The sequence below is a fragment of the Vitis vinifera genome, chromosome 3, assembly GCF_030704535.1.
Source record: "Vitis vinifera cultivar Pinot Noir 40024 chromosome 3, ASM3070453v1".
Classification (NCBI taxonomy): Eukaryota; Viridiplantae; Streptophyta; class Magnoliopsida; order Vitales; family Vitaceae; genus Vitis; species Vitis vinifera.
The window spans coordinates 20868562-20879827 of NC_081807.1; the positions used below are offsets into that span (position 1 = coordinate 20868562).

Consider the following 11266-nt stretch of genomic DNA (forward strand, 5'->3'; position numbering starts at 1 on the left):
TACTGGATGTTCAATTAATAATGCAGCAATGATGAAATTCAGTGGAATTAATTTAGATACTACTGAATGGATGTCTCACAAAGTGGACTAAATTTTATCAATTTGATTGATTCGAAAAATTCATATGTTTAATGGAATTAATATTTGTGACTAATTATATCAATTCGAAAAATTACTTACTTCTTACAATCATTCAACATTTTGAGAATAATTCCTTTTTCTATTAAAAATTGTCTGCTCCACACGAAAAGACAAACTTGGTTTGGTCTACTTCCAAAGTAGAAATGATTCCATAAATATTGAATTATATTGTTTATTAGGGAGGATTGAAGAGATCAAAGAATGCCAAGGAAAAAAAAAACAATGACACGCCCACAGGCTAAGACTTCAACATTAGCTAGTGATTTATTCTATATTCTATATTCTATATTTTATGTCAGCCATGACATCACCTCCATTCTTCTTCTCCAAGCCAAAACCACATAGTGAAGATCTATATATATGTATTTATTCTATATTCTATATTCTATGTCAGCCACCATGACATCACCTCCATTCTTCTTCTCCAAGCTATATATATATAGATCTTCACCATGTGGTTTTGGCTTGGAGAAGAAGAATGGAGGTGATGTCATGGTGGCTGACATAGAATATAGAATATAGAATAAATCACTAGCTAATGTTGAAGTCTTAGCCTATATTCTATATTCTATGTCAGCCATAACATCACCTCCATTCTTCTTCTCAAGCCAAAACCACATGATTCAGATATATATATATATCTGAATCATCCGGTGTTTAATTCCACTGAAAGTAAGAAAATTTCTTAGAATTCTCTCTGTTAGCCGTAGTATTAGCTAGTGATGATGAAGAAAATAGAGCTTATTTTTGTCTCTGTCTCAGCTATAGGACATATTGTATCAACTGTGGAGTTTGCCAAGCTTCTTGTTGGTAGAGATGACCGCTTCTCAGTCACTCTGCTCATCATGAAGCTACCTTTTGAGGACTCTGCGGTAACCAACTATATCCATTCAGTTTCTGCTTCCGTTTCCGGGTCCATTCGATTTGTCCACCTTCCTGAACTCGACTCAGATTCATCATCGTCATCCACTAATATCTTATTCTCTAATATCATTGAAAGGCAGAAGCCTCTGGTGAGGGATGCAATCCACCAGCTCACTCGGTCTGAGTCGGGTCGACTCGCTGGGATTGTGGTCGATTTGCTTTGCACTTCCATGATAGATGTAGCTAATGAATTGGGTGCTCCTTCCTATGTGTACTTCGCCTCCAGTGCGGCCTGCCTTGCTCTCATGTTTCATCTTCAAACCCTCAAGGACCACCAGGGCTTGGATGTTACTGAGTTTGCTAACTCGGATGCTGAGTTGGTGGTCCCGGGTTTTGTCAACTCGGTTCCAGCTCGAGTCTTGCCTGCTGTGGCGGTGGACAAGGAGGGTGGCGGATCCATGGATTTCCTCGACCGGGCAAGGGGCTTTAGAGACGCCAAGGGTATTTTGGTAAATACGTTTTTGGAGCTAGAATCTCATGTGATTAACTCCTTTGTCGATGGTACAACTCCTCCCATTTACACGGTAGGGCCGTTATTGAACTTGCAACATGCCAACAAACAAAAACAAGATAGTGACTTGGATGTCATCCGATGGCTTGATGATCAGCCCACATCATCTGTGGTGTTTTTATGTTTTGGCAGCGCTGGAGCATTCCACATGGATCAAATCAAGGAGATTGCAATTGGCTTGAGAATAGTGGGCATCGTTTCTTGTGGACACTCCGAAGACCTCCACTAAAAGATGAGATGACACTATCTAGTGATTATGTGAATTTCAATGAAGTATTACCTGAAGGGTTCTTAGATCGTACATCTAAAATTGGAAAGATAATTGGATGGGCACCACAAGCGGCTGTTTTAGCTCACTCTGCAGTAGGAGGGTTTATATCTCATTGTGGGTGGAATTCTACATTAGAAAGCATATGGTATGGTGTCCCAGTAGCTACATGGCCTATGTATGCAGAACAACAATTGATTGCGTTTCAAATAGTAAAAGAGTTAGAAATAGGGGTAGAGATTAGATTTGATTATAACATGAATACTAGTAATCTTGTAAGTGCTCAAGAAATTGAGGGTAAAATAAGAAGTTTAATGGATGGTAGCAGCGACATTAGAATGAAAAGGACAAGAATGAAAGAAAAGTGCATGAAGGCCTTGACAGAAGGTGGATCTTCAGACTCTAGCATACAACGTCTAATTGGAGACATGATAACTAATATCCCATGAAGTGAATGCTAAAGCGAAGTATTATAAAAAAAAAAAAAAGGTTCTAAGTCCTTAAAAATGTTTGTTTCAATTGCTTTTAATAATGTATTGGTTGAGTGTCATAGAAAAGTTGATTAAAATATTAAGTTGAAAAAAATGTATTGCCTACTTATTTTAAATAAAAATAAAAGTAGCATATGTTACATCTTGTGTGACATCTTTATTTTAATATTAGACGATGTATCAAATCCAAATTTTATGGGAATATAAATAGATTTTAGGCTTTCTTATCTTATATGTCTTGTTCTTGTAAGCCCCCATACGAAATGATCATGTCCCATTGCCATTTTCATTCAATTTGGTGTTTAATTTTGTTATTATTAATCGTAAGAGGTTAGTTTTACCAATCTTCCTCACATTTGATTATAAATATTTGAATTTTCAATACCTAACCTTGTCCCATGTCATTTGGGAGTGGTTATTAAAGGATTAAAGTAACTTTGTCAAAGTAGTGGTTGTGAAATGACAAAATTTTGGTTTTAGTAATATAATTTTGTAGATTTAGAGGGTATTTGGTAAATTAACTTAATAGCTTAAAGTAACTTGATAACTTAATTTAAGTTATTAAGTAAATTAAGTATGTTTGGTAAAATAATTTAATGATATGACTTAAAGTAAAAAATAACCTTAAGTAATAAGTAAAATAATTAACTTATTTTTAAGTTTATATCCCCATTTACCCTAATTATCTCCACAATCTCTTTTGTTACTTCACGATCTCCATTATTCCTTGACCCATTTTTCCTAATTATAATTTATTAGAATTATTGTGTTAATTTAATGATTTGAAATAAATTTTATGTTAATTTTATTAAACAATCTTAATACTTAAAGTAAGAATTAAGTAATAAATTTTTAAAGTCAACTTAAACTATTAAACAATAAATATTAATAAGTTTTACCAATTATAAATAGAATTGTGGACCCCGCATTTCTACTCATGCGCTTCCACTTGATGGCGAACTCACTTTTTATTTGAAAATGATTTATTGATTAAGAAAAATAATTGGAGTTGCCACTTATTTTTGTTTTATTTTTAAATAGCAAACAAAATAAGAAAGAAAACCCTAAGTGTGACTCCTTATTTTGGAAAAGGTGGTCTGCAAAAAAAAACCAGATCAGGACTCGAAGGTAAAGTTACTTATCGGGAAGGTACGGTAAAGACCGTAGCACCCCTTTAAGTCCTTAAAGACGAGTCTCTACTAATAGAATGAAACAATCATGTCAATTGGTAAGGAAATCAATGGATACCCAGAACGATCATACACATGTGAGAATCAAAATACTCAATAAAAAATCGCCAAAATGAAAGTGGGTGCATACCTTGACAACGAGCTATAATGCGCTATTAAGAAATGGAGTTAGTGCACAATTAATGAATATAAAATATGGTTCACATATCACTAAATTAAATACGAAATCACCAATGACATATCTAACACTTCACTCAAGTTCATTTTTATTTTAAATAAAACTTCTTTGATGTTGGGCCCCCACCAAAGCCCATTTTATTTTGTATGAATCAATTCCAATAACTCCATTATTTGGAATTACGGGATCAAATTAACGCTTATTTTAAAATATTTTAAAAAATCATGGAAGATGTGAAAATGAGGTTTGCCGAGAAGAAAATGATAGCAAATTTTATTGGGAAATAGGTTTTTGGAACCTAAAAAATAAAAAATAAAATAAATAAATAATTAATTAATAAAAATAAAATATTCTAAGGATGAAAAAGTTGAAGAGTAGAAAAACTAAAATCTGGAAGAATGTTTGAAGAAAAGGATTTAGAAAATTATTTTAAAAAAAAACCAGGATGATGGTTTGAAAGATTATTTTAAAATCAAAGCTGATGAAAATGGAAATGACACGTGGCCCCAAAGATGCCATGCAAACCATGCAGAAGAGGGCCTGGGCCTTTTAGGGCAATTTCAAGAGGATGCACCGCAGTTAGTCTCATAGGCGTTTGATCCATAAACTCTTTGGGATGAATAGCAGATTGACTCATCAAGGCGGCAAATGGAGGTTGTCTCACCATCAACAAGAACCTCACCACGTAGAACAGAAACTTCTCTTTAAGCCCCGTAATCCCATGGGACACAACGAGGACGTTGTGTCTGCATGGGGGGGTGTTTGTGATGTCCCACATCGGATAGGGGAGAAAGTTCCTGGCGCTATATATGTAGAGACTCCTCTTAACCAAGTAGACGCGTTTTAAAGCCGTGAGGGCCCCCTTGGGCCCAAAGCGGACAATATCTACATGGTTGGGTGCGGGTCGTTACAAATGGTATCAGAGCCGATCCCCGACCCCGGTGTGGGGGTTTGTTAGTCTCCGTAAGGGGTGTTTGTCTGTTTGGCCCCGTAATCCCATGGGACACAACGAGGACGTTGTGTCTGCATGGGGGGGTATTTGTGATGTCCCACATCGGATAGGGGAGTAAGTTCCTGGCGCTATATATGTAGAGACTCCTCTTAACCAAGTAGACGCGTTTTAAAACCGTGAGGGCCCCCTTGGGTCCAAAGCAGACAATATCTACATGGTTGGGTGCGGGTCGTTACACCATTTCTGTGCCTGTTGCCACCCACCACCAATTGCATTTCCAGGAGCTTAAACCTTCTTAGTCGAGAAGGCAATTGCAACCTAATCGGGCTGAGAGGAGGACCACTACAGTTGCTCTATTTCTGCCCCCCGCAGTGTATGCCAAAATCGGATCCAACTCCCCTTCCACAGGTTGGCACATGGATGACAAATCCCATATTAGAGCCTGTGAATCACCGCCGACAGTGCAAATATGGCAAGAACTATGGGGCGCCTGTGCAATAGCATTGACACTGGCTTGGTACCTTTGTAATTCCACCGTTGGGAAAGTAGAGAAGCGGATGTCGAGCACCATGACCTTGGCGCTATCCATGATGATAGTAGCCATGTACCTAGAATCTTGTTTGTTCCAACCGAGCCGAATAAGAGGAGTGTCGGGCTCGGAGCTCTCATAGATAATCATCGAACGCTTCTTATTAGTGCAAATCAAAGACCATAACCTAGTCATCAGCAGAAATAGAAGTGAAAACTCCAACACCGCCCCAAGTAATATCAAAAACCTCTTTATCATGAGCGACAAGCTGGGTATCCACCATTTCTACCAAGCCTACTGCCCAGACCTCCAGCTACCCTATATGGAGCAGCTCCAAACCCACTATCGTAACTCCCGTACGGGCTGCCAAATCCACCAAAGCCATTACTAAAAGAATGAGCCCTAAAGTTGTTACCAAATGCAGAAACATGTGGTGGTTTTGAGGCTTTCATTGGTTCAGCTTTCTTGATCTCCACTTAAGTGCCGTCCATATCAATCATATTCCCCTCCGACAATATTTCATCTACTACCTCTTCACTTTCAAATATTATGAATCCAAAGCCTCGCGAACGATTAGTTTCATGGTCGCGTATAATCTGGTGTTCTTCCACTTTTCCATGCTTGGAGAAGAAATCCTTGAACTCATTTTCAGTGACTGTAGATTGTAATCCGCCAACAAATATCTTCTTTGTTTTGAAATCCTTCAATTGACCAAAGCCTTTTGGAATGGTTCTTTTAATCTCAACCTGTTTTCCGTTAATAACATGTGCACCTTCAATGACACTGTCAACAACTGAAGGATCAGCATAGGTGACAAACCCAAATCACCTCGGTTGGCCAGTATACCGATCTTTCATAATCATTGAGTTTGTTATTTCTCCATATTTCTCAAAATGCTTATTGAACGTACAAGCTTGCATGGGAAATTAGAATCAATCAATAGCAAGTACCAAAGCTTTAATTGAAACTTTTATATGAGGAAAGAGACTCTTGGATAGTTTGCAACTTCATCCAGACAGAAGATGATTTCTGCTTCACATAGATGTAACAAAGATTGATGAGGTGAGGAGAGTGGACCACTTCATCTTCATCAACGTCCCACTCAACATTAAGATCGAGGAATTTCTTCACTTGTAAATGAGGAATCTCTTCAGAGAATTTAATGGCTCTGTCAAAGCCATCCTTCAATTGTACGCTGCTCTAACTCCTTCAGATTGATCATGGCCTCTAATACTAGACTCCCCAGCCTTACGATCTGCCCTCTTTGAACGAGTAACACAACCAATTTGATTAGATGGCATGAATATCCGAATAGTAACTTGCTATGCTTCTTCAGGCTCTTCATACTTACGCTTGTTGGCAACATCTATACCAGACGAGTACTATGCTATTTCAGCCATGGATGATGTAAAGACAGACAGAGAGACTATGCGAGTAGGGCTTTGAAAACCATGGAAGACGGAGAAAGAGATTCGGGTATGAGAATTAGAAATGGGATGAAGCGAAGGTGGCCACCTGCATGGGCTTCATGCACGTGGGAAATAGTGGAAACGAACTGAAAGTGGGTTAGATGGATGGGTATAAAGGGTGGGGAAGGATGAGAGGATGGGTATGGTGGAATAAAGGATGGAGGGTAATGAGAATATGGGTATGGTGAGTTGGAAGGATGAAGGATGGGTTTAATGGGTATTGGAATATAGGTATGAAGGGCACGTGGAGTTAAAAAGAAAGGTGATATGCATGAGGGGCATGAAGGATGGGTATATGTGGAGACGGGTATGGGGAGGTTAGTGAGAAATGGGTTTAGGGGGTAGTGAAAAATGAAGACAATCATGGTGCAGGGATGGGGAAGGGGTGGAATGAGTGGTGGAGTATGAAAGATGAAGGTGTCATTAATGAAATAGAAAGTGGGAGAAATGGATTGGTGGGTGCTGGAAGGTGGTGGTGAGATGGAATGGATTTGATAGTGAAGATAAAGGCATGGTGAACCTCTGCACTGAGCCATTACTACCATATAATCCCGTAAATGATTCTCAAATGAAAACTGGAAGGCAATAATGGAGCCTAATGGTGTATTATAGCATGATGATGAATTCCTTGCAGCTTGATTTGTTGTTGGGTCCACATCAAGGCAAAATGTGAAACCCAAAGTCCAATGACTAGTCAATGCATCATGTATACCACCTGATAGCCAAAGGGTAACAGTGAAGCGCCGTCTGAAAACATTTCATCAATTGGAGCAAAAACAAGTCTAAAACAGGCTCCCACTGCATTCTTGTCAAAGGCATCGACTATAGATAGAACCTCATTACCCTTCCTCTGTTTAGTGAGCATAACCCAATGAAGAGAGACCCATTCTTTAGAATTAAAACACCCTTCACCAGCCGAGAGAACTTCACTCACCCTCAAATACCCAGGAGTTATGATTTTCTGTCAACAATATCCACATCCCGAAGAACCTAGAAACTGATCTAAGTGGGAATAAACCCAACCATCCGATGTCAAACTCAACAACACCTCAAAACATCACAAAATCCTCTCTAGAAAAAAAAATGTCCATCTCCCATTGCAAGCCAAAAACAGAGGAAAATAAAGGGGCGGGGGGGGGGGGGGGGGGGGGGGGGGGGGGGGAAGAGACAGTACTAGAATAAATATAACTAAAAGAATTAGTCCAAGCCCTATCTTATGGGAGATCAATGAACTTGGAAAAAAACTAAGTGGGATAGACACGAGATATTTCAAACATAAATGGGTATCACGACTGCAAATATCAAGAAAGAACAAAGCCAAACCAACCCCAACAAAACCAAGTAAAAAAAATGAACACATTAGAGCACCATCAAAGCAACTTATAGATTAATCAGAACAAGCATGTGACCCCCTATACCCACTCCCAATCAACAGGTTAATGTTGAAAATTCAATAGCAAACTAAGCAAAATAGTAAAAAATGAGAAACAAGAAGATTGCAGTGACCATACTTGAGCTCCTCAAGTGAAGATGGTTAAGCTTCTACTCCTCTAGCTCTCAAAACTTTCTCCCCAAGCCCGCTTGCTCTCCCATAAACCAAATATCTCCAACAACCCTCAACAGAATACCCCCCTCCCCCTAGATAACAACTCTCTCTTCTCACAAACGTCTCTACCACTCTCCCTATTTTTTATTTTTTTCAGCTTGCTCCCAAGCTAAAGAAAATCTCTCAAATATCTCACCTCCAGCCTCTCAAACTTGCTCTCCAAGAGACTCCTAAAAAACATATCTCACCCTGCCAACCCAATACGCCCCCTGCATCTTTTGCTCCTTAGGCTACAAAAGACGCTCCTCCATAACAGCTAGAAGATTTCCATGCCATGTGTCAGCCGTTGATTGCCTCTAAAAAAGATCCCTACACATCCACCTTCTCATGCACGTATTGCCAAAAACAAAAAATGTGGTAAAGGATGCTCCCTAAAATGTCATTTACCTATAGACCAAAACGAGGGTCTACAAGAAACAGAGACAGTACTAGAATAAATATAATTAAAAGAATTAGTCCAAGCCCCATCTTATGGGAGATCAATGAACTTGGAAAAAAACTGAGTGGAATAGACACGAGATATTTCAAACATAAATGGGTATCATGACTGCAAATATCAAGAAAGAACAGAGCCAAACCAACCCCCAACAAAACCAAGTAAAAAAAACGAACACATTAGAGCACCATCAAAGCAACTTAGAGATTAGTCAGAACAAGCATGTGACCCCCTATACCCACTCCCAATCAACAAGTTAATGCTGAAAATTCAACAGCAAACTGAGCAAAATAGTAAAAAATGAGAAACAAGAAGATTGCAGTGACCATACTTGAGCTCCTCAAGTGAAGATGGTTAAGCTTCTACTGCTCTAGCTCTCAAAACTTTCTCCCCAAGCCCGCTTGCTCTCCCATAAACCAAATATCTTCAGCAACCCTCAACAAAATACCCCCCTCCCCCCAGACAACAACTCTCTCTTCTCACAAACGTCTCTACCACTCTCCCTATTTTTATTTTTTTTTCAGCTTGCTCCCAAGCTAAAGAAAATCTCTCAAATATCTCACCTCCAGCCTCTCAAACTTGCTCTCCAAGAGACTCCTAAAAAAAATATCTCACCCTACCAACCCAATACGCCCCCCCTGCATTTTTTGCTCCTTAGGCTACAAAAGACGCTCCTCCATAATAGTTAGAAGATTTCCATGCCACGTGTCAGCTGCTGATTGCCTCCAAAAAAGATCCCTGCACATCCACCTTCTCATGCATGTATTGCCAAAAATAAAAAAGGTGGTAAAGGATGCTCCCTAAAATGTCATTTACCTATAGACCAAAACGAGGGTCTACAAGAAACAGAGACAGTACTAGAATAAATATAACTAAAAGAATTAGTCCAAGCCCCATCTTATGGGAGATCAATGAACTTGGAAAAAAACTAAGTGGGATAGACACGAGATATTTCAAACATAAATGGGTATCATAATTGCAAATATCAAGAAAGAATAGAGCCAAACCAACCCCAACAAAACCAAGTAAAAAAAATGAACACATTAGAGCACCATCAAAGCAACTTAGAGATTAGTCAAAACAAGCATGTGACCCCCTATACCCACTCCCAATCAACAGGTTAATGCTGAAAATTCAACAGCAAACTAAGCAAAATAGTAAAAAATGAGAAACAAGAAGATTACAGTGACCATACTTGAGTTCCTCAAGTGAAGATGGTTAAGCTTCTACTCCTCTAGCTCTCAAAACTTTCTCCCCAAGCCCGCTTGCTCTCCCATAAACCAAATATCTCTAACAACCCTCAACAGAATACCCTCCTCCCCCCAAACAATAACTCTCTCTTCTCACAAACGTCTCTACCACTTTCCCTATTTTTATTTTTTTTTCAGCTTGCTCCCAAGCTAAAGAAAATCTCTCAAATATCTCACTTCCAGCCTCTCAAACTTGCTCTCCAAGAGACTCCTAAAAAAAATATCTCACCCTGCCAACCCAATACGCCACCCTGCATTTTTTGCTCCTTAGGCTACAAAAGACGCTCCTCCATAACAACTAGAAGATTTCCATGCCACGTGCCAGCCGCTGATTGCTCCAAAAAAGATCCCTGCACATCCACCTTCTCATGCATGTATTGCCAAAAATAAAAAAGGTGGTAAAGGATGCTCCCTAAAATGTCATTTACCTATAGACCAAAATGAGGGTCTACAAGAAACAGAGACAGTACTAGAACAAATATAACTAAAAGAATTAGTCCAAGCCCCATCTTATGGGAGATCAATGAACTTGGAAAAAAACTAAGTGGGATAGACACGAGATATTTCAAACATAAATGGGTATCACGACTGCGAATATCAAGAAAGAACAGAGCCAAACCAACCCCAACAAAACCAAGTAAAAAATATGAACACATTAGAGCACCATCAAAGCAACTTAGAGATCAGTCATAACAAGCATGTGACCCCCTATACCCACTCCCAATCAACAGGTTAATGCTGAAAATTCAACAGCAAACTGAGCAAAATAGTAAAAAATGAGAAACAAGAAGATTGCAGTGACCATACTTGAGTTCCTCAAGTGAAGATGGTTAAGCTTCTACTCTTCTAGCTCTCAAAACTTTCTCCCCAAGCCCGCTTGCTCTCCCATAAACCAAATATCTCTAGCAACCCTCAACAAAATACCCTCCTCCCCCTAGACAACAACTCTCTCTTCTCACAAACGTCTCTACCACTCTCCCTATTTTTATTTTTTTTTCAGCTTGCTCCCAAGCTAAAGAAAATCTCTCAAATATCTCACCTCCAGCCTCTCAAACTTGCTCTCCAAGAGACTCCTAAAAAAAATATCTCACCATGCCAACCCAATACGCCCCCTGCATCTTTTGCTCCTTAGGCTACAAAAGACACTCATCCATAATAGCTAGAAGATTTCCATGCCATGTGTCAGCCACTGATTGCCTCCAAAAAAGATCCCTACACATCCACCTTCTCATGCACGTATTGCCAAAAACAAAAAAGGTGGTAAAGGATGCTCCCTAAAATGTCATTTACCTATAGACCAAAACAAGGGTCTATAAGAATT

The 11266-nt window shown here is 39.2% G+C and overlaps 3 pseudogenes; 1 reads left to right on the forward strand and 2 right to left on the reverse strand.

The window, feature by feature from the left end:
• Positions 1 to 798: 798 nt before the first annotated feature.
• LOC100250119 (anthocyanidin 3-O-glucosyltransferase 2-like) lies at positions 799 to 2293 on the forward strand (annotated as a pseudogene).
• Positions 2294 to 4940: 2647 nt separating this feature from the next.
• LOC100853749 (WD repeat-containing protein LWD1-like) lies at positions 4941 to 5467 on the reverse strand (annotated as a pseudogene).
• Positions 5468 to 5471: 4 nt separating this feature from the next.
• LOC100246649 (heterogeneous nuclear ribonucleoprotein 1-like) lies at positions 5472 to 6116 on the reverse strand (annotated as a pseudogene).
• Positions 6117 to 11266: the final 5150 nt, after the last annotated feature.